Here is a 22,990-nt window from a genome sequence, read left to right as displayed (position 1 = left end):
GAGCTGATCACTAAATTCTGAAAATGTCTACTCTGTAACTTCATCCTTTATCTTTCCAATATCTAGGATGCAATTCTTCCCGGGTACTTTTTATAGTGCCTTGAATTGGAAAGATTTTGGTGCCCCTTTTAAGTGCACCGCCACCAGCAACAAAAGGCCAAGTGGCATATAGAATTCCACGCCATGCATGTATCTTACATTCTTACTTTTAAGATTTGTTGTTATGTCTTCTTCTAACCAATTCGCCATGAGAAAATTTGATAAAACTAACTAGACATGCATCCCTTCATTGACAATGCTTTCTTCTTTTATAAACACCAAAATTTCACCACCTACCTTCGCTTGGGAATCAATCTTTTCTTGAGCGCATCCTCTCGGTCAATTCCAGAACCTTATGCAGCTACAACCATAACATGAATCCAAAACTAAAATGGATTAAACCTGATATTGGGCAGTTGGAAGGTCCAAGCAAGATCCGAGACAAATGATGTTGAAACCCTTTGCCATAAAATGGTCTGAGATGATCGGTGTCTTGGCATTGTTGGCAGCCCTATATCATTGGTCAAGCCGGGAGTAGGCTACCAAAGGAAATGAATCTTCTCAAATTTTTTTTTTTCACTTGAGAAGGTAAAGTGTGATCTCTCACTATTAATTTTATAAGTAGAAAAAAAAATTGAGAGGATCTATTTCCCGTTACCAAAGGGTTCGTCCAAGAGTTGAATGAGATAGTGGTGTAGTGGCTTTGGCGGATGGCAACTCCAATGTTGTGAATGTGAGCAATATGATGTAGACATATGAATATTGTTGAGTTTAGAGTTAAAATAAAAAATATCTGATAATGACACATTGGTTGGGTTATAAACTAATAGCTAAATTATTAGTAAGGTTTCATGCAGGTTAATTAGGGAAGGCAATGGTTTTCATGGGGCTGGGGATTCCTCCTCTGTTTGCTGTTTTCGTTTAGTAAAATGTCTTTTGTTTTTGTCTCATTTTCGTCACGGATTCCTACTTATTTCTTCTTAGAGGAGAAGCAAATATATATACGTTGGGAAAACTCAACAAAAGTTTAAAACAAGAACCTGTCTAACAGCGGAAGTACCAAAAATAATTTTCTCACAACCTGTGCGATTAAATAGGCAATACCAAAAATACTCCAAACAGCAAATATAACGGCAAAAATTAAATAACTAGACACCAGAATTTTAACGTGGAAAAATTCTCAAAAGAAGGACAAAAAACCCACGGGACCTAGTCCAGTAAAATCTTCCACTATCAGAATAATGGGTACACAAACAGTCTTCCTAGTAACACTAGGACATCTCAACAATCAACAAAATACATCATCAAAACTGATGAGATCAACATAAACCCTCCACAAAGTGGGTATCTCAAATCAGGCAAAAGAGAAGGCAATACAACTAGCAAGTTATATCCTAATGTTCATCTTTACACCAGGAATAACATACTAAAATTTCATAAGAAATAAAGCAAGTTTACCAGGTCAATATGATCAAGGTAGCTTGCCCTTTTCCCCCCAAATTTTTCTTCTTCTCCCTCGACGCCGTTTTTGAGTTAAACCCCAAAATGGTCCCTAAGATTGGCGCCGTGCACTAAAATCGTTCCTGAGATTCCAATTGCACCAATTACGTCCCTGAGATTGAAAAAGTGCACCATATTAGTCCCTGACCTATTTTCCATTAACGACGTGATGACATGGCATGATGACGTGGATTGTAAGTGACATGTGTCACTTCATGATTTGCCCACGTGTAATGGTATGATGATGTGGTGACTAGTGACACGTGGCATGCTAACGTGGATGGTTGTGCCACGTGTCACAATGTTATTTGGCCACGTGTCCGTTTGTGCCACGTGTCGCAACAGTATTCGTCCACGTGTCATCCATTATGTCATCGTTGTATATGCATCAAATTAGTCCCTCACTTTGCATTAAGTGACTCATTTTAGTTCCTGAAATTGAGTGTCGTGCACCAAACTAGTCCCTTCACCAGTTTTTTCTCAATTTTTCTATAAATTCAAAATTCTCAATATTTTTGAATGCATTAATTTCAATTCTATTTTTTCACATGTTCTTCAAATAAAAGTGTTTTTATAAAATATTTTTTCTCTTGCGAATACCCTAACCGTCGACTTAGAGTTGACGTGAAGGCTTTTCAAGCACCTTCACTACCATCTCTGATCTCTTTCAGTACTTTTATAAATTATTTTTTTCTTGCGGATATCCCTAATAACCGCCGTCTTGGAGTTGACGTGAAGGCATTTCAAGCTTCTCTCATTACCATCTCCGACCTCTTTCGTCTAGACTGCAGAGGTCAAAGATGGTAGTGAGGGTGCTTGAAGTGCCTTCAATCTAGCTTATTTACACATAATGAAAACGTGTATTTCATAAGACAAAAAATGTTTATTTTAATTATTAATTTATTGTTAAAAATACATATTTTTTTATAAAAAAATGTGTCTAATCAATCATATAATTATTTTTTTATAATAACATACTTATATATTACAAAATTTACTAATATTAAATTATTTAAAAAAATTATATAACTAAAACTAAAATCTTAAAAATTTTTATGAAACCATGTGTATTTAAACGATATATGAAAAAATAGAATTGAAATTAGTGTATTCAAGATATTAAAATTTTAAATTTAAAAAAAAGAGAAAAAACTGGTGAAGGGACTAGTTTGGTGCACGACATTCAATTTCAGGAACTAAAATGAGTCACTTAATGCAAAGTGAGGGACTAATTTGGTGTATATACAACGATGACATAATAGATGACACATGGACGAATACTGTTGCGACACGTGGCACAAACGGACACGTGGCCAAATAACATTGTGACACGTGGCACAACCATCCACGTTAGCATGCCACGTGTCATTGGTCACCACATCATCATACTATTACACGTGGCCAAATCATGAAGTGACACGTGTCACTTACAGTCCATGTCATCATGCCATGTCATCACGTCGTTAATGGAAAATAGGTCAGGGACTAATATGGTGATCAATATATAATCAAATAGAGTGAATCAATTGGATCTAACCAACATTTAATTGTGTATTATAAACCAATACAAACCAGTCAACAGTAAATTCTCATCCAGCCCAATCAATTCATAAGTGTGATCATTGTCGTAAACCAAACTGCCATTTAGTTTGGTGACAAAACTACCTCCATGATGATACACAATCGTTATACCATCATCCATCTACAAATAAGATTAAAAAAAGACACAATGGTTAAAAACAACACTAACTTCAATATATTGAAAATAGTAATTTAGATTACAGACATTTCAATTGGGGCCTAGTTTCAATATATTAAATAAGGAGTAATTACCCAAATCAGTCCCCAAGGATTTTAGAATCGGACATTTTAGTCCCCAAGAAAAATTAATACACAGATCAATCCTCAAGGTTTTACTCCGGCAGACAAATCAGTCCCCAGTTTATTTTTCGATAGAGTAATTACACAGATCAGTCCCCAAAGATTTTAAAAACGGACATTTTAGTTCTCAAGAAAAACTAATGTACAAATCAATCTCCAACGTTTCTCTTTGTTAGGCATAATAGTCCTCCGTCCAAAAATAAAATAAAATAAAATAATAATTATTATTATTAATTGTTGCATAATAATATTTTACTATAATTTTTTCGATAAAAATAATCATAAATTTATTCATTATATATATATATAGTCACTCAATAATAATAATAATCAATAAAATTATTAGAGATATATCTTATTATTATTATTATTATTATTATTATTATTATTATTATTATTATTATTATTATTATTATTAAACGGAGGACTGTTATGTCTAACAGAGAGAAACGTTTGGGATTGATTTGTACATTAATTTTTTTGGGGACTAAAATGTCCATTTTTAAAATCTGTGGGACTGATATGGTAATTACTTTGCCGGAAAATGAATTGAGGATTGATTTGTCTGCCGGAGTAAAACCTTGGGGATTGATCTGTGTATTAATTTTTCTTGGGGACTAAAATGTCCGATTTTAAAATTCTTGGGGACTAATTTGGGTAATTACTCTTATTTTATTTATTTTTCTTTTTTTTTCTTTTTGTTTTAAAAAGTTTTGGGTCCCACTTGAGGTTGGGGACCCACCAACAAATCTCCCCCTCACCAACTCAAGTGGGGATAAGCTGCTCCACTAAGCCCACCTTCTCTTTGCAGGAATCAAACTTCACTACAGGTAAACTCTTAGTCATCATATCTGAACCATTATCATCAGTATGGATCTTCTCAAGTGCATATGACTTCATCTCAAGCACGTGACGTATCCAATGATACCTCACCTCTATGTGCTTCGATCTGGAATGAAACGTCAGATTCTTGCTGAGATGGATAGCACTCTGATTGTCACAGAATAACACAAACTTCTCTTGATTGATGCCTAACTCTTGTAGAAATTTCTTCATCCACAAGAGTTCTTTAGAAGCTTCAACAACAGCAATGTATTAAGCCTCTGTAGTAGACAAAGCAACACATTTCTGAAGTCGAGATTGCCACGACACAGCTCCTCCTGCAAAAGTCATCATATAACCAGAAGTAGACTTTCTTGAATCAAGATCCCCAGCTATATCTGCATCTGTGTAACCATCCAACACAGGTTGGCCACTCCCAAAGCATAAACAAACTCTGGAAGTACCATTAAGGTATCTGAGAATCCACTTCACTGCTTGTCAGTGTTCGTTGCCAAGATTAGAGAGAAATCGACTAACAACTCCAACTGCATGAGCAATATCTGGCCTAGTGCAAACCATAGCATACATCAAACTGTCAACTGCAGATGCATATGGAATCTTCTTCATTTCTACTTTCTCTTTCTCACTTGTAGGACATTGCCACAAACTCAACTTGAAATGACTAGCAAGTGGAGTACTAACAGGTTTGGAATTACTCATGCTAAACCTCTCTAAAACCTTCTCAATATACTTCTGCTGTGACAACCACAGTTTCCCATTCTTCCTGTCACGAGTGATACTCATGCCAAGAATTTTCTTTGCAGGGCCCAAATCCTTCATAGCAAAGGATCTGTTCAAGTCTTTCTTAAGATTTTCAATCTTCTTAGTATCATGACCAACAATCAACATGTCATCAACATAAAGCAAGAGAATTATAAAATTACCATCAGAGAATTTCTTAACATATACACAATGATCAGAAGAAGTCTTACTATACCCATGACCTTCCATGAAGGAATCAAACTTTGTGTACCACTGCCTTGGCGCTTGCTTCAACCCATATAAGCTCTTCTTCAACTTGCATACAAGGTGCTCCTTTCCTTTAACCTCGAAACCCTCTGGTTGCTCCATGTAAAATTCTTTATCTATGTCACCGTGAAAGAATGCAGTCTTCACATCAAGCTGCTCAACCTCTAAATTCAAGCTAGCCACCCACAACTCGAATAGAGGACAGCTTCACAACTGGAGAGAAAATCTCCTCAAAATCAATACCTTTCTTTTGCTCAAAGCCTTTCACAACCAATCGAGCTTTGTACCTTGGCCGTGAGACATTTTCATTTGCTTTCAACTTAAACACCCATTTATTCTTGAATGCTCTCTTACCCTTTGGTAACTTCACCAATTTAAAAGTATGATTCTCATGCAAGGATTTCATTTCTTCTTGCATGGCCTTCAACCAATCTTCCTTATGCTCATCAAACATAGCTTCCTGGTAGCTCTCTGGCTCCCCAGTCTCAGTGTTCATCACATACTCATGAGGAGAGTATTTCTGAGAAGGATGACTCTCTCTAGTAGATCTTCTCAATTCAGGCTCAACTGGTAGTTCAGGTGAAACTTCAACATCTGGCACCTCAGGTTGAGGTGTAGGTTCATCATGCAAATCATCACCAACATTATCAACTTGTACATCTCCCCCATCAACAGGAGGTCTAGTGGAAGGACCAGGTTCATCATCAGCAGAACGTCTAACAGTTATTGTAGGCTTATCTGTCTTCTCCAAATCTTCAATAGTTTGGTCTTCAAGAAAAATCACATCTCGGCTTCTAATTATCTTCTTGCTCACCGGATCCCATAATCTATAACCAAAGTCTTCGTGACCATAACCCATGAAGATACACTGCTTTGACTTTCCATCAAGTTTGGACCTTTCATCTCTTGGAATGTGAACAAAAGCCCTGCAGCTAAATACTCGCAAGTGACTATAGGAGACATCTTTCCCTCTCCAAACTTTCTCTGGAACATCACCATTAAGTGGAACTGAAGGAGAAAGGTTGATCAGATCTACTGCAATCCTCATCGCTTCACCAAAAGGATTTAGGCAACTTTACATGAGAGAGCATACACCTAACTCTATCATTGATAGTGCGATTCATTCTCTCTGCAACTCCATTATGTTGAGGAGTCTTAGGAACAGTCTTCTCAAGCTTGATCCCATGTCCTTTACAATACTCTTCAAACGGACCCCTGTATTTACCACCATTATCTGCTCGAACACATTTCAATTTCCTTCTTGTTTCTCTTTCAACACTTGCATGAAAGTGTTTGAATATTCCGAACACCTGGTCTTTAGATTTCAAAACAAAAGCCCACACTTTTCGAGAATAATCATCAATAAAAGTAACAAAATATAATGCACCACCTAGTGTCTTAGCATCCATAGTGCAAACATCAGTGTGAACTAAATCTAAAACATGTGATCTCCTATGAGGTCCAAAACTATGAAATGATACTCTAGCATGCTTTCCAACAAAACAATGAGTGCAAGTATTTAAAGTTGTACCTTTCACTGAAAGTGAGTGCTTCTTGGCTAAGATGCTTAGTCCTTTCTCGCTCAAGTGACCAAGACGTATATGCTACAAATCAGAAGAGGAATCATCAGCTACATTCACATATTCTTTGCACAACTTTGCTTGCAACCGATAGAGAGTAGTGAGACTATTGTCTTCTCTAGCAACAATGAGAGCCCCTTTGGTAATCTTACATTTTCCACTACCAAAGGAAGTGCAATACCCCTCTTGATCCAATGCCTTTACTGAAATGAGATTAAACCGCATATCTGGCGCATGCCTAACATTCTTCAACTGCAACTTGCATCCTATGTTGATTTCAAGTCACAAATCACCCATACCAATGATATCACACACTCTTTTATCTCCCAATTTGATATTGCCAAAATTTCCAACAGTATAAGAAGTGAAAAATTCACGCCTCGGAGTGACATGACATGAGGTACCAGAGTCCATAATCCAAGTGGAATCATCACAAACAAGATTCACATAATTTTCATCATATGTGGTAAGAACATCTTCATAAATAATAGCAGTAGTTTCTTTATCACTATCTTTACCTTTGTCTTCGTTTCTTCCCCTTGATTGTTCTCTTTTCAAGAACTTACAATACCTCTTGATATGCCCCGACTTGCCACAATGGTGACAAATAAACTCCTTTCTTGGCTTGTACTTTCCTCTTGACTTGCTTCGACTCTCTGACTTGTCGGAACTGTGAGGTTTTCTACTTTGACTTCTCCCCCGTGACTCTGAAACAAGTGCTTCTGACTGGGAGGAGGCATTAGTCAAACCTCGCTCTTTTCTTCTGGCTTCTTCATTCAACATGCTCTCTTTAACCATTGCTAACGTCAACTTTCCATTTGGAGCTGAATTAGTTAGTGTCACAACTAGAACTTCCCAACTTTCAGGCAAAGAGCTCAACAACAACAAGGCTTACAACTCATCATTCAAAGTGATTTCATCATTTGTCAGTTGGTTCACTGTCTCCTGAAAAATGCTCAAGTGCTCCGGCAATGATTTACCTTCAACATACTTCATATTGACAAGCTTCCTGATCAAGAATGCTTTGTTTTGCACATTCTTCCTCTCATATAACTCTTTCAATTTGTTCTTCTTCCACATCTTCTCGGCATTCGTTTCGGTGTCAACATGTGGATACACGCTAAGATCAAGCCATTGCCTAATCAAAACAATTGTCTTCCGATTCAGCTTCTTCCATTTAGCATTGGATTTAGTACCTTTGGATTTATCCCCCTCCACAGGATCATACAAATCCTTGCTATATAGCATATCTTCCATGTGGGTCTTCCAAATTGAATAATTTTAGGAATTCAATTTGACCATATTCGGTCCATGAGTATTTTCCTCCATTTAATCAGCACAGAGACAAACAACCAAAGCTCTAGATACCACTTTGTTGGAAAAACTCAACAAAGGTTCAAAACAAGAACCTGTCTAACAGCGGAAGCACCAAAAATAATTTTTCCACAACTTATGCGATTAAATAGGCAATACCAAAAATATTCCAAATAGCAAATATAATGGCAGAAATTAAATAACCAGACACCAGAATTTTAATGTGGAAAAACCTCCAAATGAGGGACAAAAAACCCACGGGACCTAGTTTGGTAAAATCTTCCACTATCAGAATAATGGGTACATAAACAGTCTTCCTAGTGACACTAGGGCATCTCAACAATCAACAAAATGCATCATCAAAATTGATGGGATCAACATAAACCCTCCACAAAAGTGGGTATCTCAAATCAGGCAAAAGAGAAGGCAATACAACTAGCAAGTTATATCCTAATGTTCATCTCTACACACTACAAGAAAATTCACTTTTAGCGGCTATTTATTTTATTTTTAGCGGCAATAAAAATAGCCATTAATACATTTACCGACAATTAGACATTAGCCGTCTTATGCTTTATCGCTAAAAGATTTTAGCGGCAATTATAACATTTGCTGGTAAAGACCGTTTTAATGGCCACAAAAAGTATATAACTTTTAGCGGCCATTTTCTTGGCAATTTATATGGCCACCAAAAGTAATTCCAAGATTGCAATGTTATTCACTTTTAGTGTCCATTACTATTGCCGCCAAAACACATTTTACCGGCAATTTATATGGCTACTAAAAATAATTTTAAAATTGTAATATTATTCACTTTTAGTTGCCATTACTATTGCCGCTAAAATCTTAAGACTTTTTTAGTTATATTATACTCATTTTCTTAGAAGCAACGAACTATATTTTTTCTAGAATTAAGTATATATTTTTGCCAACAATAGTTATTATTATGCGTAATATAAATATACTGAAATTAATTACTACAAAATGAGATATTTTATTAAACTCAAAATATTGATACACAAATTTCTCTTGAAAAGTAATTAACTAACTATATTACAAATCTAACAACAAAAAATCTACAAGCCTATAACTATGTAGACTAGTTAATACAACTTTAAAAGGATTAGTCGCGAAGGTAGACCAATAGTTATATTTTGCTTCAGCAATATCACCGAGAATACCTGAAATATATTTCAGAGCTATCAATTGCAACAAAATGCAAGTTTCTTCTAATACAAAGCTAATACTTTCTAAATATTTATGAAAAAGGAAGATGAAATTGCATTGCATTTTATATTTTTTTATGGTAAAAAATGTTCAAGGACCCATGTATTGGTTTCTATTTTGTTTTCCTTTTTTTAGAATTAAATATTGAGATTAGCTTAATATATTTTTATTGATTGGTCAACAATTAACTAAATACATGTATTAATAATGATTGAGTTTAGGCTTAGAAAGTCAAAACAAATTGCAAGATGACTTTACCATGGTGAATGCATAAACCCCAATATCGAGCCAGCCAACACCTCTTTAAAGTAACCTCTTCCTACACAAAACAAAGCAGAAAATTCACTCAACTAAGAAAAAGGTTATAAATAAAGTTAAACATTTGTAATAAATGAACCAAACCATTTCTTTTGCCGTAAGTCTCATTCGTTGAGTCACAAGTCGTAGCTTCTCCAATGCAGCCACCACCTCCTCCTTTTCAACCTAGTGCAAAAAATAAAAGAAATTCTGATTAAATTTCATATGCACGAGATGTTACCTTTTATAACTTACATTGCCCTTCAGAACCTTTCATAGAAGAATTTAGAAGCAACAATGATTAATTAGAAATTAGATATCATGACTTGACACTTTACAACTATAAAAAATTAGACAGCAGCAGAGACAGGATAGCATATCTGACACTTTAAAAATATATATAACAAGAATTTACTTACTTCACATCGCAGCACCACTTATTCAATTAGATATAGTATTGGGGCACATACACGCCCTCAAAGTCGCGAAAATAAGCATGATATTCTGCTGGTAATTAATTTCCAAAGTCCAAACAAATTATGACATTATAAGACCAAGATTGGCTGTAAAAAAAGGAATTAAGTAAATTTAATACCTGCAGATCCTTATATCAGTAAGAGAACGTTCCATAAATTTTCATGGAAATGTAAAGTTGCTTCATTGGAAACCATGGGAATCTATTTTGCAGATCCTTGTATCAAGTTATAACTCATGCAGATTTTTATGGCCTTTGCCAAGCAAAATAGAGGAGCAAAGGCCCATTCCAATCTTTTGGTTAATTTAGCAACTTGTTTCCTTAAAGTGGATTATATTAATTTCAGCTAAAAATAATACTTCTATCGTATTAATTCAGCTTCTGCCTAATGATTTAGTAGGTTTATGATTAAGGTTTGGTGCTATGATGACTTCTGAAGCCAAATATATTATTACATCCAATTTTCAATTCCAGATCAGGTCATCTCAGATACATTTTCAATCAATTGAACATTCAGGAAACAGCAACATTGATAATCCACATACATTTAAATGCTAGAGAAAAGGTTCAAAGAATTACCTTTTCTACAAGATCCCCAGCAATTCCTCTAACAAGTTCACAGAGATTGTTTTCAGTAAATGATTCATTGATCCAGAAACTGATGTCCTTGTAACAAGGAGGATACTATAAAAGAAAAATTTCTCAGTTAGAATTTTGCTAATTTTCCAGTCACGATATAAAGTTAATATTTTTTATAATCGATAACTGTACAGCTGGTAAGACTATTCAGTTGAAGACTCTGTAGTTTGATAATTACAAATAGGATATGTATTTTTGACAATAATGGAACTAAACAAACAAATATAAACAGGAACTATAATTTCAATTGTGATAATATATCCCAGGAAAACAATATTCTTAGTGATGAATATACATGTATGATTAAAAATAAATGTTAACACCTAAGGTAGACATACATATATAATGTAAAAGTTACCTTTGATCATTGAGTTTGCCACCAAAAAATGAAGAAATAATTATAAAAATTTAGAAACTAGCTTCACATCTTCATATAGTATTATTTTTGTTAAGGAAGAAGAATCGGTTACTTGAGTTATAAAAAAGTGAATTAGTTACAAAATATAAATCTGTTATGCGCTGAGTTAGTCACACTAACTGAGTCTGTTAAGAGTCATTAGGTGTTAGTTAGTATGGCTCTTCCAATTGTATAAATAAGTATGAATTTAACTAGAAACATAATTACAATTTACCAAAATCACATTCAGGTCTACCCTTTTCTATTTGCTACACATTTTCTCTGCGTCACAGGGGTTTCTTCTTCTTTGAGTCTCACTTCTTGAATAAGGGTATTTTTTATGCCCAAAACAACAACATTTTACTTTGATAATTCCTATAATCCAAACCATGAAACCTATTTACATTACTTAGCATTCACAGGAAATAGAAACCTACAACTTCACACTTCTGTGACTGTTATCAAATAAAGTAATGAACACCCTATACCTCCCTATGTACACCATAATACAATAGAATGTTGAAAAAATTACCTTTCAATAATGACAAACAGGAAATGTCTCTATGAACTCTCTTCTGTCAAATTCCACAAAAGAAGATAAAACCAAAAATGAAAACTCAGGCTTCTGAATATTCAAACTACACAATTAATTGAGCAAAATGAAAATTCAACAACTGAAAAATATGTCAAGAGGGAGAAGTAGCGATCGTGACCAGAGAAAAACAGAGGAGCATAGTAGCAATGAACAATGAGCAACAAGTTTGGTCACCAAAGATAAACAGAGGAGCAGCAACAACCGTTGGCGACGGCAACGTCTACAACAACAACAAAATCCTGCTAAATTTCAGAATTAGCAAAAATATAAAATGAAAATCAGAAAATCGAAAAAATAAAGGGAGAAGATCTACCGGCAACGACGATCTTGTGCGCCTACGCGCAAGACCGGTGGCGGTGCAAGCGGCGGAGGAGCAGTGTTGTGAAGAGGAGGAAATGGCAGAGCCGAATGCAGCGACAGCATCGCTTGCGAAGAGGCGCTTTTTCTCGATCGAACTCAGGGGTTTGGTTTGGGCATTTCTGCCAGATCTAGAGATGCGTTGGTGGAGGAGGCGCCTTTGCTCGACGGCGGTGGCGATGGCGGCAGCAATGGCTACGACGAGCTTAGGGTTTTGGCATTGAGACCATTCTTCATCTTCAACATAAGCTAGGTCTTTCTCTCTGAATACCTGAATCAATACCTTTTACACCAAATTTCAAGAAGGGCAAGTAATAGCTCATTCTATATGGCAATTGTTATAAAAATTTATTTTAATGATAACAATACTAGCTATAATTGTATGGCCACTAAAATTGTTTTACTAAAAAGAACTTTTCTTATATTTATTAGTGGCAATAAAGACAATTGCCATTATAATATATATCCATAATGACAAATATATAATTGTCACAAAATTATAATTTAAATTAAAGAATTAATGGCAATTATGTTATTGCCGCTAAAAGTTTGTCGCTAAAACATATTTTTCTAGTAGTGACACCAGGAATAACATAATAAATTTCATAAGAAATAGAGCAAGTTTACTAGGTCAATGTGATCAAGGTAGCTTGCCCTTTTTTTCCCAAATTTTTCTTCTTCTCCCTCGACGCCGGTTTTCCTTTTCATTCAAAAATGAAGCTTCGTGCTTCCTGTCTCTCTCGTGGCTTATATGCCACTTTCTTTTCATTATTTTATTTATTTTCTTTTTTTTCTTTTTGTTTTAAAAAGTTGTGGGTCCTACTTGAGGTTGGAGACCCACCAACAATATATGCGTATGGATATTAAGTTTTAATATTTTTTATTAAAAAAATTAACACAACCAAAATAAAATTTAATACAATTCAACCAAATGTATCAATTAAATATAATCTAAATACAAATTTAACATAATCAACATGTACACAATTTTCAACATATAAAATAAAATGAAATGAGAATAAAAATTTCTAACAAAATAATATAATAATTCTTAATAGGATGAATTAGGGTTACTTAAGGACATTTAAGTAAATTTTTTGTCTTCAAGCAACTTACTATTTTTTTGAAGCACTTGATTTGCTTTCTGTGAATCTACCACCTCCACATGCAGAACTGCTAATTTTGCCTTCAATGTATTCTCTTTTTCTTCTCCATGGGTTACTTCAGAATTTAGTTGCTTGTTCATCTCCTGAAGTTCAACCTTGTCTTTCTGCAGCATAGTATTATGTTCTCTCTTGCGCTCAGGCTCTTGATTCAGTGTCTTTTTCTCTGACTCCAATTTTTCTCCCTTAGACTGATGTTAACAAAGTAAAGATTTGAGGACAGAATTCTCAACAAGTAACTGTTGCTTCTCCTCTTGGCTTCTCACAACAGAACTTTTCAATCCCTCAATGCTGCCAAAATATGCAATATTGGTATTTCCCCTTGCTTGTTACCTTTATCATGCTCAAAATCTGGATCAATCTGAAGAGCCCCACAAACTTGATGAATACACATTTTGAACTTTCTAATTTCATGTAACAAAACTCTACCTCCATCAGTTGCATAAGATTTTCACTATCCAACTCTGAAATAACTTCATCAAAAAATTTAGATGCCTCACCATGCTTTTCACATTCAATTAATAAGGCCAAGTTGTTCTGCTCCAAATCTTCTATAGAACTTTTGCAATGAAGTTTGCATGGGTCAAGATAGCCCCCTGAAGAGAATCCGTTTAGCAGAAAGATAAATGAAAAATGTTCTATAAAGTGACCATTACCGAGGAAAGTATTTTATGTACACAACATCTACCATAAACAAAAAATAGTAATTTGGCAAGAACCTAATTATCTTTGGGGTTCTAGTTGTACCACTTGTATAGCAAATAGTTGCAACATCATCAACAATGATAGTTAACTTATTAAAAATATAACTCGGTTGCTTCTTGCTTGCATCTAATTTTTCTATATATAAAGAGAATTGGGGGAAGTTTGTGTCCAATTTCCCCCCCTAAAATATTCCTTCTTTGTATACCCAAGACTTGAACCAACACCATTGGTTAAGAGACCAAAGTACTTACCGAGATCAATATAACATTTGTTTGCTATTACAGATATTGAAATAAAAAAGGTGGATTGATTAGCTCAGTAATTATAATGCTCCTTCAATTCTAGATAGGAGATCTGTTGAATACACTGATATAATGGAGCTAACTCAACATAATATTGGTAACATGTTTTGAAAAGAATGAAATTTTAGTCAATTTCTTTGAATATATTATTATTGAAGGATCAAATAGACCAAGGGCTCTTGTATTTACTCCAAGATGTCTAAAAAGGAAACCTTGATAGAATCCAATTAATCCATATGCTAACTACCAGAGAAATGTCATCATAATAACAAATCTAAGAAAAGATATTTCCTTACAAATTAGAACATTCCACTCAATCTAAAGAGACCATGCAAACCATATCTAAGTAACACTTTACACTCCTTGCTCCTATCAAAATCTCTGAAAATTATCTAAATAAACTGGTCCAAATTGTAGGGCATATCTTAGTTCACCAAATAGACAACAGTAACACGACGAGTAGAGATAAAAGGATAAAAAGAAAAAGTTCTCCTACAAGATCCTACTCCTACCCTAATTGCATTTTAGTTTAACCAAGTTGAGAATATTTAGCCATAAAAATTACAGTTGGCAATATAAAAAAAATTGCCTGAGACCTACGAGCTTCAAATTATGGTTTAACTAAGGTTACTATGGCTGCATCTTTCTTCATAACATTAACCATAGCAGGCATGACCTATGAAGAGAATAAAAGAATGTTATTGGGTCAAAAAGGCCAACCATGCATGTTATTCTCAAAAAGACCAGTAGAAAACTAAAACTTATCCTAGATGATCCATGCTTCACTTGATTTTCTAGTTGAGAGAGTGAAGTAGCCAGCCATAAAAAAGTCTAGTGGTCCATGAATAAGATACCAATCTAATGTCATTCTTGCACAAATACAATATACTCAAACTATTCATAGGATTTACATAAGAGTTAACATCAAGTCACCAGTGATGCAAATTTCTATGAAGCAAAATACAAGTCAACAAGGAAATTTCAAATTCTAGAAATTTAGGAGCTGAACAGCTCTGAATTAGCAATGTATGATAGTTAACAATTGGTGCATCAACCATGGCAAAATTTGGAATATCCATTTTTCTAAAGTAGTTTTAAACAACAAATGCAAATGTACAAGTTCCTGCTTTAAAAATAACAAATTTTGACTTGATGGCTGATTGTAACACCCAACCCTTGAGAGCCTTATGCTTAAGTCATAATTCAATGAGGGTTTGGTGCTACGACACAAAGCTGAGATATAATTACTTATGTATAGAAAGAAATATCAAACTAGAAGCCTGTAAAAGGATTTAAACCTTGGATGAATGGCAATTCATCAATCGTTCACACTCGATAACATGCATAAGTGCGTTGGAAAGCAGAAGATCAAAAGCTTAAGGAAAGAATAAGAGTAAAGAGACATATATAAGTATATATAAATATCTACTAGTCTCGACTCGCGAAGATTAAGCCGGCTAGGGTTACAATAGTAAAACAATTTATATACGTAACCTATCTCTCCAAGAATACATCATAAGCATCTAAAGGCAAGTCTTTAAAATAAATATATCATATAAATTTTTCCAAAAGAAGGAGAGATTCTAACACCAAAACAGAAGAAAAAGTCTTCTTCGCCATCTTTCAGATAAAACTCCCACTCACTGAGGAGAGCTGGGACTTGCATCTGAAAAATAAAAATAATATATAGGTGAGAACCTAAACCATCAAGTTCCCAGAAGGGTAAAAGTGTCGAATCGATACAATATAAGGTAACAGGAACTCTCAAGGCAATCTTAATCTTCAAAGTTTCATTGATCCAAGCCTAAGGCTCTCACTAAACCAGAAAATGACAACTTACCTAAGGGATTCTAATCTATCCATTTATTCTTAATTTTTCACAAACCTCCAATCACAACATCAGGAACAACTCTCAACATCACCACCGCCAGCTAAAGGAATCTCTCAGTTGTTCAAATACATACAAAGTAATACAAGGAATACACAAGTAGAAAGAACAGATAAAAAATAATTAGATCAAATAGTATATAGATATAATTATTCAACAAGGCAAGCTAAATACAAGATGCACACCTAATCGATACACACAAATACAAATGATGCATGTCTGTCCTATGGCCAATGAGCTCATCTATCGGTTATACAACCAAAACTGATATGTTCAGTAGTGAACCCTGGACAGTCCCTCAGTGTGCGCATCCCAAAGAGGTATTCACTTATCTTGGGAGAATAATCTGGAAAGGTCTAAGTGTCCGGCCACATCTTGAGATGGAGGGTCAACAAAGTCTCAAATCTCAACCCGGAGCAAGTGGGGTGAACCATTACATCTACCCAGGGAGTTTCAATCTCAACCCAGAGGAGTTTCAATATCAACTCGAAACAAGTGGGGTGAACCACTAAATCTACTCAGGAAGTTCTAATCTCAACCTGAAACAAGTGGAGCAAACCACTGCATCTACAAAGGGAGGTATTCATATCAATCAAACGTATCTCCATCATCCCATCACATCAATTCATCCCTTCAATCACTTCTAACTCATTTCGACTCAATAATTTTCTTTCCAACACTTTCTACCCTCTAACCCACCATCTCTATACTCATTACAGGAGTTATGAAAGTTTACAAGCTTGTCGAAAAAGCCAAACAGTCAAAAATAGAGTTTAAATGAGAAAATAGGACTTGTGCGTACGCACAAATCAGAAGTGCATCCGAGCATGTGCATACGCATGACTAGTTGTGCGTATAAAAAAACTTGTAAAATTTCTTCATGCATGCACACACCCCTGTGCGTACGCACGACCCTTGACACCCATTCTGACTTGTGCATGCATACAACCATGTGCGTTCGTACACATACCGAAAATTCTAGTTTTTCTGCAAACTCTCAGATTTTAGATTTTTATTCCCAATTTCAAACTCTCATAACTAAGAATCAACTAAGAATCAATCATCTCATTAGCATATAACAATTCATACCACTTACCTCCACTTACCAAATAAGGGATTCCTCACCCTATCATGGTCTTTGACCCAATTTTCTCATCAAATCAACATCATAATCAATAACACCATCCAATTCACAATATCACAACCAATTAAATCATGCAATTATCCAATGGTACATGAAATTGTGAATCACACCTTTCACAACTCCGCACAACTAACCAGCAAGTGCACTGGGTCGTCCAAGTAATACCTTACGTGAGTAAGGGTCGATCCCACGGAGATTGTTGGCTTGAAGCAAGCTATGATTATTTTGTAAATCTTAGTCAGAAGATTAATAATAAGAGTGATTGTATTTATGAAAAGTAAATAACATGAAATAAATGGTACTTGTGATTCAGTAATGAGAAACAGGTTGAGGTTCTGGAGATGCTCTGTCATCTGAATCTCTACTTTCCTACTGTCTTCTTCTCCAAACACGCATGGCTTCCTTCCATGGCAGACTGTATGATCCTCTCGGATGAAAAATACTAAGCACTGTCACCGCACGGCTAATCATCTGTCGGTTCTCACTAGCGTCGGAATAGGACCATTATCCTTTTGCACATTGTCACTGCGCCCAACATTCACAAGTTTGAAGCTCGTCACAATCATCCCCTTTCAGATCCTACTCGGAATACCACAGACAAGGTTTAGACTTTTCGGATCTCAGGAATGCTGTCAATTGGTTCTAGCATCTACCACGAAGGTTCTGATCTCACAGATTCAATCCGTGGATCAAAGACCCAAGAGATACGCACTCAAGCTGTCGCCCAATGACTACGTTGAGCTCAAATAGAACGGGAGTGGCTGTCAGGCACGCATTCATAGATTTGAGAATAATGATGAGTGTCACGGATCATCATCTTCTCCAGATTGAAGTACGAATGAGTATCTTAGAATAGAATCAAGCGTGATTGAATGGAAAATAGTAGTAATTGCATTAATCTATTGAAACACAGCAGAGCTCCTCACCCCCAACCATGGGATTTAGAGACTCATGCCGTTAAAAATACAATATGAAGTGTAAAAATGTCATAAGTTTCAAAATAAATCTCTAAAAGTAGTTTTTATACTAAACTAGTAACTTAGGTTTTCAGAAAATGAGTAACTAAGTGCAGATAGTGCAGAATTCCACTTCTGGGACCCACTTGGTGTGTGCCTGGGATGAGCTTTCAAGATTTCACGTTCATATGCCCAAAGTTGGCGTTAAATGCCACCCCAGGTGCCAGAATGGGCGTTTAACACCGAAAAAGGTGCCAGTTCTGGCGTTTTATGCCATAAAGTTTTAGGCTGAATTTAGACGCTGGTTTGGGCCATCAAATCTCGAGCAAAGTATGGATTATTATATATTGATAGAAAGCCCAGGATGTCTACTTTCCAACGCAATTGAGAGCGTGCCAATTGGGCCTCTTTAGCTCCAGAAAATCTATTTCGAGTGCAGGAGGGTCAGAATCCAACAGCATCTGCAGTCCTTTTTCAGCCTCTGAATCAGATTTTTGCTCAGGTCCCTCAATTTCAGCCAGAAATTACCTGAAATTACAGAAAAATACACAAACTCATAGTAAAGCCCAAAAATGTGATTTTTGAATAAAAACTAATAAAAATATAATAAAAAGTAACTAAAATATACTAAAAACTACCTAAAAGCAATGCCAAAAAGGGTATAAATTATCTACTCATCATCCAACAAATTACAATTTTCATTAAACCAAACAATCAATCACAACAACTCAACAATAATCCTAAGGCCACTAGCCTAGAACTTCATGTCACATTACATGGTATTTACCCGAAACTTAAACCCATATCTTAATGTTGCAAATTTCAAGCTTTTCCTTCCAAGCTTCAAATTGACTCACTGATGAGCGGATAATTTATACGCTTTTTGGCATTCTTTTTAGTATGTTTTTAGTATATTTTAATTAGTTTTTATTATATTTTTATTATTTTTTAAATAAAAATCACTCTTCCGGACTTTACTATGAGTTTGTGTGTTTTTCTGTGATTTCAGGTATTTTCTGGCTGAAATTGAGGGACCTGAGCAAAAATCTGATTAAGAGGCTAAAAAAGGACTGCAGATGCTGTTGGATTCTGACCTCCCTGCACTCAAAGTGGATTTTTTGGAGCTACAGAAGCCCAATTGGCGTGCTCTCAATTGCGTTGGAAAATAGACGTTCTGGGCTTTCCAACAATATATAATAGTCCATACTTTGCCCAAGATTTGATGGCCCAAACAGGCGTTCCAAGTCAGCTCAAGAATTCTGGCGTTTAACTACTGGCACAAAAGCTAGAGTTAAACGCCCAAACTGGCACAAAAGCTGGCGTTTAACTCCAAGAAAAGTCTCTACACATGGAAGCTTCAATGCTCAGCCCAAGCACACACCAAGTGGGCCCGGATGAAGATTTCTGCATTAATTACTTATTTCTGTAAACCCTAGGCTACTAGTTTTCTATAAATAGGACCTTTTGCTATTGTATTTTCATACTATCGATCTTTGATAGGTCTTATGCTATCTTAGACATGTTTGGAGGCTGGCCATTCGGCCATGCCTAGACCTTGTTCTTATGTATTTTCAACGGTGGAGTTTCTACACACCATAGATTAAGGTGTGGAGCTCTGCTGTTCTTCAAGAATTAATACAAAGTACTATTGTTTTTCTATTCAACTCAAGTCTATTTCTTCTCCAAGATATTCATTCGTTCTTCAACTTGATGGATGTGATGATCTGTGACACTCATCATCATTCTTACCTATGAACATGTGCCTGACAACCACCTTTGTTCTACTAGCAATGGCTTGAATGCGTATCTCTTAGGTTTCTAATCTAAGATTGGAACCTTCGTGGTATAGGCTAGAATTATTGGCGGTCATTCTTGAGATCCAGAAAGTCTAAACCTTGTTTGTGGTATTCCGAGTAGGATCTGGGAAGGGATGACTGTGACGAGCTTCAAACTCGCGATTGTGGGGCGTTTCAACCGAAGAATTACATAAGTATCTCTATCATTATTTTATGTTTTATTTATCTTTTAATTATCAATTCTCCATCACCATCTGAATTCGCCTGACTGAGATTTACAAGGTGACCATAGCTTGCTTCAAGCCGACAGTCTCCGTGGGATCGACCCTTACACACGTAAGGTTTATTACTTGGACGACCCAGTGCACTTGCTGGTTAGTTGTGCGGAATTGTGACAAAGTGTGATTCATGTTTAAGAGCTCCAAGTCCTTTGGCGCCATTGTTGATGATCACAATTTCGTGCACCAAGTTTTTGGCGCCGTTGCTGGAGATTGTTCGAGTTTGGACAACTAACGGTTCATCTTGTTGCTTAGATTAGGTACTTTTCAGAATTTTTAATAATGAATTCTAGAGTTTCAAGGTGATGTTCTTAGCATCACAAAAGCTGATTGATTCTCATCAATTTAGCTGCTGAATGTAATGTCCTGCTAAAGCTTGGCCAAACATGTCTAATCTTTTTAGACTGAAGCTTTAGACTAACATTGCATGATTCCTGGAATTCTTATTAAAAGTTTTGAATCTTTTTATTTTCTTTTCCATATAAGTTTCGAAAATCACAAAAAAATTTATAAAACCATAAAAATAAAAAATATTTTATGTTTCTTGTTTGAGTCTAGTATCAATTTTTAAGTTTGGTGTCAATTGCATGACTTTCTTCTTCTTTTATTTTTCGAATTTATACATATTGTTCTTCATTGATCTTCAAGTTGTTCTTGATGATTTCATTGCTCTGATCTTTAAATTCTCTTGTTTTGTGTGTTTTGTTGTTTCTCATATGCATTCTCAATTTGTTAGTGTCTCCTATATGAAAATTTTTAAGTTTGGTGTCCTCTATGCATTGTTTATTTGATCTTAGTTGCATTTTTTATTATTTCTCATCATCAAAAATTCAAAAATATTTTCAAAACTATGTCTTTTCAAGCTAATAATACAGAGAATTGAAGATTCAGAACATTCAGCAGAGGAATCAAACAGAAAAAGCTGGGCGTTCAAAACGCCCAGTGAAGAAGGAAAACTGGTGTTTAAACGCCAGCCAGGGTACCTGGCTGGGCGTTTAACGCCCAAAGAGGTAGGATTTTGGGCGTTAAACGCGAGAATGGATGCCATTCTGGGCGTTTAATGCCAGGATGACACTACAGGGAAGATTTTGTTTTTAATTCAGATTTTTTTTCAAATTTTCAAAATCAAATCTTTTTCAAATCATATCTTTTCAATCATATCTTTTCAAAATCAATTTCTTTCCATTTCTTTTATTATTTTCGAAAATCCTTGCTAAAATTAATGATTTACTTCAAAATTTTCAAGTTGTTACTTGCCTATTAAGAAAGGATCAAATTTTAAATTTTAAGAATCATATCTTCTAATTTCTTGTTAGTCAAGTAATCAACTTTAATTTTAAAACTTTCTCTTTTTAGTTTGATTTTCAATCATATCTTCTCAATCATATCTTTTCAATCACATCTTTTTCAAAATTAACTCTCAATCATATCTTTTTAATTTCTAATTTCAAAATTTTTTCAAAGATTACTTAATTTATTTCCCAATCTTAATTTTCGAAAATCTCAATCAAATTTTCAAAATTTCTTTTAATTATTTCAAAATCTTTTTAATTTATTTTCGAAAATTCTTCCCCTCTTCTCACAACCTTCTATTTAAAGGACTAACACTCCTCCTCAAGGAACAATTCGAACTCCCTCCTTCTTTATATGTTCGAATTCTCTTCAATCTACCTCCTCCTTTTATTCTTCTTTTCCTCTGACACCTCAAGGAATCTCTATATTGTGACATAGAGGATTCCCTACTTTCTTGTTCTCTTCTCTTTCATATGAGCAGGAACAAAGATAAAGGCATACTTGTTCAAGCTGATCCTGAACCTGAAAGGACCTTGAAGAGAAAGCTAAGAGAAGCTAAAGCATAATTCTCTTTAGAGGGCCTAACAGAGCTCTTCAAGGAAGAAGAAACCATGGCAGCCGAAAACAACAATGCCAACAATGCAAGGAAGGTGCTTGGTGACTTTACTGCACCTACTCCCGACTTCTATGGGAGAAGCATCTCAATCCCTGCCATTGGAGCAAACAACTTTGAGCTTAAGCCTCAATTAGTTTCTCTAATGATACAGAATTGCAAGTTTCATGGATTTTCATTGGAAGATCCTCATCAGTTCTTAGCTGAATTCTTGCAAATCTATGACACCGTCAAGACCAATGGGGTTGACCCTGAAATCTACAGACTTATGCTTTTTTCTTTTGCTGTAAGAGACAGAGCTAGGACATGGTTGGACTCACAACCTAAAGAAAGCCTGAACTCTTGGGAAAAGCTAGTCAATGCCTTCTTGGCAAAGTTCTTTCCACCTCAAAAATTGAGCAAGCTTACAGTGGAAGTTCAAACCTTCAGACAGAAGGAAGGTGAATCCCTCTATGAAGCTTGGGAAAGATACAAGCAATTAATCAGAAGATGTCCTTCTGACATGCTTTCTGAGTGAAACATCATAGGAATTTTCTATGATGGTCTGTCTGAACTATCCAAGATGTCATTGGATAGCTCTGCTGGAGGATCTCTTCATCTGAAGAAGACGCCTGCAGAAGCTCAGAAACTCATTGAAATGGTTGTAAATAACCAATTCATGTACACTTCTAAAAGGAACCCTGTGAATAATGGGACAAAT

General features: G+C 35.4%; 2 long non-coding RNA genes and 1 pseudogene across 4 annotated transcripts; all 3 read right to left on the bottom strand.

Moving 5' to 3' along the window:
* On the bottom strand, positions 9,146-11,185 carry LOC107627868. Of its 3 annotated transcripts, none has more exons than XR_002359818.1 (4): positions 11,162-11,185; positions 9,795-10,848; positions 9,651-9,711; positions 9,146-9,346 (listed from the first exon to the last, which is right to left on the bottom strand). It is a non-coding gene; the product is annotated as an uncharacterized LOC107627868 (long non-coding RNA). The 3 variants fall into 3 exon arrangements; XR_002359819.1 differs by lacking the exon at positions 11,162-11,185 and having other exon boundaries at positions 9,795-10,193; positions 10,744-11,155; XR_002359812.1 differs by lacking the exon at positions 11,162-11,185 and having other exon boundaries at positions 9,795-11,155.
* Positions 11,464-12,499, bottom strand: LOC110270364. Its single transcript, XR_002359821.1, has 2 exons — positions 12,109-12,499; positions 11,464-12,034 (listed from the first exon to the last, which is right to left on the bottom strand). It is a non-coding gene; the product is annotated as an uncharacterized LOC110270364 (long non-coding RNA).
* LOC107648793 overlaps positions 13,593-22,990 on the bottom strand; it is a 47,950-nt pseudogene continuing 38,552 nt past the window's right edge.

This window comes from Arachis ipaensis, chromosome B01 (genome assembly GCF_000816755.2).
Source record: "Arachis ipaensis cultivar K30076 chromosome B01, Araip1.1, whole genome shotgun sequence".
Taxonomy (NCBI): domain Eukaryota; kingdom Viridiplantae; phylum Streptophyta; class Magnoliopsida; order Fabales; family Fabaceae; genus Arachis; species Arachis ipaensis.
This window is presented reverse-complemented; position numbering and strand designations above follow the sequence as displayed.